We start from the raw sequence: 6,130 nt of genomic DNA on the forward strand, positions 1-6,130 counted from the left end.
TGGTTTATGTATTAGTTTCCTAGGGCTGCTATAACAAAGTATTACAAACTGAGTAGCTTAAAAATATATATTTATTTTCTCACAGTCCTGGAGCTCACAAGTCTGATATCAACACGTCAGCAGGACTTGCTCCCTCCAAAACCTTTAGAGGAGAATCCTTCCTTGCCTCTTCCTAGCTTTTGCTGGCTTGCCAACAATCTTCGGCATTCCTTGGCTCACAGACGCCACTCCAATTCTCTACCTTTGCAAGGTGTCTTCCTTGTGTTTCTGTCCTCACTTGACCATTTTCTTATAAGGACACCAGACATATCAAATTAGGGGCCCACTCTATCCCCCTATGACTTCATCTTAATTAATTACATCTGCAACAGCCCTATTTTCAAAGAAGGTCACATTCTGAGGTACTCGAGGTTAGGACTTCAACATATATTTTAGGGGGACACAATTCAACCCATTAAAGTTTACAATTCACTACGGCCATGCCACCCTGAACACACCTGATCCCACCTGATCTTGGAAGCTAAGCAGGGTTGGACCTGGTTAGTACTTGGATGGGAGACCACCTAGGAAGACCACCTAGGAAGAAGCAAAGAGAGATGCCGTGAAAAGAATTCCAGTGGGAAATAGGACATGTCTTGCTGCTTCCCGTGAATCCATCTGCCAAGATTACCTTAACCATGAGTGGACCTCCAGCTGTAAAGAATGTACTCTGCTAACAAAACCATTTTAGAAAGATATCAATTAAAAAGCAGACATATTTATACATATTCATACAAATTGATGCTATCTTCACTGACAGGACTGGCCTGTATCCATCTGGCACGTTCATTCTTAGGTAGTTCTACCTACCCATTATGGCACCATTGAGTAGTTCTGCCTTTTGCCTGACCTTTACAAGACCATAATTTCTGAACCAAAATCTAATCTGAGAAAGAAGTCTTTTTTCCTGATTTGTGAATTTATTTATGTAATATAGATCTATAGATATAGTCTTATAAATGAGGATCAATTGTGTCAGATTTAGAAATTTAATCTTTTTATTGAAAAGAATAAAATTACTCAAAATTGAGTCTCAGATAGAAAATCCAGGACATATGGTCATCACACAAGGAAAACTGAGCTTTGTAGAGGGAACAGCAGTCATCTGGAAATTGTCCCTTGCTTCTGGCAACACAGGAATTTGCCTCAGGAAAATTGATCACTCTGCGAGTGCAGGGTCCAGCTCAGCCAAGGAAGACCGATCATCTGCTGATAATGAGGAAAGAACGATTCCACAGGCTAATGAAAAGCATTTATCAGGACCCAATTTCCTTCAGCTGCATTAATATAGTCCCTGATCTGCTGTCTGCAGTTCCCTACGTGCTCCTTTCCATCCTGAGTATGCTTATGCTATTCCATGGGTATCTGAGGCTCCTTTCCAACAGACCTAACTATGAGATGGCCTTTTCTGCATGTTTGCCAATTCTGTTAGTTACATATAGTGCCTTGCATCTCAAATTAATTCATCAGTAAATGAACATTTTGGCCACAGCAAGATAGTGAATATTTCCATTTCTAAAATAGCAGAAGTCATTACAGAAAATAAATGTTATTTCCATTCATTGATTACTCTCTACCATGTACCTATGCATTTAATTTTTAAAATAAAATAAAAGCTGATTTCTTGGTCATGGGTAAAATTTTGACATTTATTTTTTTTAATTACTTGCATAGTTTCTTTTTTATTTTCAATTACAGTTAATGTTCAATATTATATGAGTTTCAGATATACAGCATAGTGGTTAGACATTTATGTAACTTATGAAGTGTTCCCCCCAATAAACCTAGTACCCATCTAGCAACATGCACAGTTATTACAACATTATTGACTATATTCCCTATGCTATACTTTATATCCTCATGACTATTTTGTAACTGACAATTTGTACTTTTTAATATCTTTGCCTTTTTCACCCAGTCCCCCAATTCTCCTCCCATCTGGCAACCATCAGTTTGTTCTCTGTATCTATGAGTTTGTTTCTGTTTTGTTTATTCATTTATTTTGTTTTAGATTCTACATACAAGTGAAATAGCATGTTATTTGTCATTCTCTGACTTATTTCACTTAGTATCATAACCTTCTAGGTCCATCCATGTTGAAAATTATGACACTTCTTAAAACATGAAAAAAAATTATTATTTTGGCATTATAAAGAAGACCTGACAACATCTGATAAAACACACTCTTTTATAGATGAGGAACTTTAGTCACAAAGAACTTAGGACAGCAGGACTCAAACTTGAATGTGCATCAGAACCACCTAGGATATGTTGACAAATAAACTCCTTGACTCCTGTTGATCAGAGATTCCTTCAGTAGGTCCGGAGGGGAGGGCAAGGAATCTGCCTGTAGGAGGGTATAATTTACATATTTAACAATCACCCCAGGTGATTCTGATGCAAGTGGTATCCAGAATGCACTATGAAAACATATTGAAACCGCCCCTGGGGTCACACAGACAGAGACTGCAGAGTCTCAGCTTAGACTTTTGGGACTAAGATGAGGAGTAAGGAAGGCATCATGGCCCTTGGGCCTGACTCTCCCTCCCCTGCCCTGCTCCTCACTGTCATGCTGCCTTCACACTTGCCCTGAAAGCAATCTAAGGTAATGATCACATTGGAATTAAAATTTGAATGGCATGTTGCAAACTATACCTCAACATACACCATTAGATTATTAGATCCCCATAATAAACATTATGTGCTTTTATTATCTTCCTTTCACAGAGATTCAAATTAGGCTTAGAATAGTTAACCTGTCCAAAATAACACAGTAAGAAAGTACAAGAGCCATATGCAAACCCACACTTTGGGCATATAAACCTACTGCTTTTCCGAAGGATCCAACTGTGATGAAGCAGCTTTTCCTGCTTAAAACTTTGTCACCATCAAGTACAACTAACCTTTCTCCTAGTCCTTCTGTCAGTCAGTGACATTTATTTGGCACCCTGTGTGTGCAGAAGGCTAAATACAGGATCTAAAACAAAGGTCCACAATCGCCCTTGCAGGAGCTAAGCATGCTCTCAGGCATAGAGTACTTTTTATTTGCACCACTTTGCTTTTTCACTTCTTCAGGAGCACATCTGGCTTTCTGAATAGAGTTAACAGTGTGTTATAATAAAGCTTTTCCAAATTGCTTCCTGATTGGTATTCAGTTTTTAAAGCACATCATGATTTGGGATGGTATTTCACTCATACTAAAAGCAGAACCAGAAATTCTCTTGACAATAGAACTTTCACTTGTAACTTAAACCCCACTGCAAAATTCAGAGCCTTTTCAACTGAATATTGAGTGGCCTCAAACTTGAGAAAAGAGATATTCACTTCCCCTGAGGCACAAACACCTTCTCCAGGGCCAATTTTTGTATAGTCAGCCACCATCCCAATACCACCTTTTTCCTAGTCGGTACAAAAAGACTGTTGGGAGGGAATGGGGATTTTCCAGAAGTCTGTAAAGAGTGTTTTGGCTTTTTTCATCCCTCCATGAAAGGAGGGAGCAGTATTGCTAAGAGAGAATCTCGTGTAATCTGAGGATTCACCTGAAGAGTCTTCACACTGCAGACCCTTGGCTGTCTCCCAAAGACTTTCAGAGGGTTCACAAGGTCAAAACTCATTTCATAAGAATCGTGAGACATTATTTCCCTTCTGAATATATTGATATTTGCACTGGTGGTGCAAAAGCAATGAAGGGTAAAAACAATGGTGCCTTAGTGCAATTCAAGGCAGTGGCACCAAACTTACTAGTAGTTATTGTATCCTTTAACTCCATACATTCAGGGTAAGAAGGAGAAAAAGGTTCACATAACCATGTCCTTGATGAAGTAGTAAAAATTATTAATTTTATTACATCTTTTCACTTGACTACATGTCTTTTTAATATTCTGTGAGAAAATGAATGGGAGTACAGGTAAAGCACTTTGACTGCACACTGAAGTACCTGTTGTCTTCAAGAAAAGTACTTATGTGATTGAGTTATAAGCTCAAGTAGCTGCTTTTTCTCATGGAAGACTGTACTAGTGTCCTATTGCTGCTATAACAAACTTGGTAGCTTAAAACAACACAAATTTAATATCTTACATTTCTGAAGTTTAGTAGTCTGACACAGATCTCGCTGGGCTAAAATCAAGGTGTCAGCAGTAAGCTCCTTCTGGAAGCTCTTTAAAAAATCCTTTTTTTTTTTGCCTTTTCCGGCTTCTAGAATCCACCTGCATTCTTTGGCTCATGGCTCTTTTCTCTATGTTCAGCCAGCAAAACAGTATCTTCAAATCTCCTGCCTCCCTCTTTCATTTATAAGGACCCTTGTGATTACATTGGGCCAACCTGATAATCTAGAATAATCTCCCTATCTTAAATACCTTAACTGACTCACATCTTCAATGTCTCTTTTGCCATGGAGAGTAACATATTCACAGGTTCCGGGGATTAGTGCATAAGCATTTTGGAGGGGGCATTATTCTGCTTCTCATAAATCTCATTTTTACTTGAAAGAGTGAATAATAGACAAACTATGATTATCCAGACTTGGGTATTTGGCAGACATTTGCTTAAAATCAACAAAGTAAGCCCGTCACTTCTTGGAAAACATCTCATAGTATTTTTAACCAAAGATAAAATTTGAGTTTTCAAGTGAAAATGAAAATTTTGGAAAACTTTTGTCTACCACAATGAATTTCATAGCTTCCTAATACTTAAAGACTTTTGTAATAAGGTTGTAGTGTGATTTTATTTTAACATTGAATAATGATACATGTTCACGTTTAGAAAATACAGTTAGCTAAGTGAACCAATATTTTTCAAATGACCTCTGCATGCCATTACAAAATCATGATTGGTAAACAATTATTGCACATTATTCAGTATGCAAAAAGAATCAATAGATTTTAATGCAACAGAGTGTGAAAAGTTTTGTTAATATGGTTTTAAATTCCATATTGCAAGCAACCTTTAAGAAACTACTACTTTCAAATTATGGTATAGTATTCAAGAAGAGGCCATCGAAATATACCTTCTTTTCCAATTATGTATGTGTTATGCCAGATTTTCTTTGTATATTGCAATTTTTAAAAAAGGGATCACAACAGATTAAATGCAGTAAAAGATATTAGAATACAATTATCATCTATTAAGCCAGGCATAGGATATTTGCAAAATTGAAAACAATGCCACTCTTCTCACTGATATATGTTTGTTTGGGGAAATATAGCTATCTGTCATTTAAAATAATTGGTTACATGGATATGTAATGAATTTATTATTCTTTTTCAAAGAATTAGTAAATATTTTTAATTGCTCAGTTTTATTTTCTAATGTGGTAAATATTGGTAGCTATAATTTATATAAACAAGACATTCAGATTCCCCAATAATTTGAAGAGTGTAAAGTGGTCCTGACACCAAGAGCCACTAATCTACCTTACACTTACCAGTTTTCTCTACTTTTATAGAGGAAATAGAAGAAATAGTCATTATTAAACAAAAGAAATCCATTAAATAGGTTCTAAGTAAATGATCATGAAAGTAAATAGTTTTTTTTTTAAGCTCAAGGCCCCATTTCTTGTTCCTTAGTCCAAGACCTCAAAACCTTTGTCCTGTCACCTTTCCTAACATTAGTGACACATGTTTCACATATAAGTACTTGGAGGTAAAAGTTCTACCTCATCTCAAATCCCCATAGACCAAACTTCTAGAGTTAATAACAATAAAGCATTGTGTAGTGAGTTACATATAATTGTAAGCATGAAATAACATGTAACACATGCCAGCGAAATGTTCTCTATTGAGGCCAAATTCCATAAAAGTCAATTCTCTGGGGATAGGATTGTACTGTATCTGACACATGATTCAACATTGCATACTTCTAGTTATGTGTCATCTCCTGAGGTATATGATGTCAATCTACAGTATCTGATGAGTAGCCTTCTCAAATGTATATAATTATATTATGTGTGAGACACTTGGCCAGCCTAAACCTAAGACCTAAAAGCTGACCTTTACTCGACAGTAGCAGGTGACATTCTGCAGGCAAAATAATCAAATAAACAAACTAACAAACCAGAATAGCTACATTTTTTTCTTTTTCTGTATTCAACAGT

General features: G+C 36.5%; 1 pseudogene; it reads left to right on the plus strand.

Annotated features, from left to right (window-relative positions):
* Nucleotides 1–469: 469 nt before the first annotated feature.
* On the plus strand, nucleotides 470–593 carry LOC120598212 (uncharacterized; annotated as a pseudogene).
* The last annotated feature ends 5,537 nt before the right edge of the window (nucleotides 594–6,130 follow it).

Source organism: Pteropus medius, unplaced genomic scaffold (assembly GCF_902729225.1).
Source record: "Pteropus medius unplaced genomic scaffold, Ma_sr-lr_union100, whole genome shotgun sequence".
Taxonomy (NCBI): Eukaryota; Metazoa; Chordata; class Mammalia; order Chiroptera; family Pteropodidae; genus Pteropus; species Pteropus medius.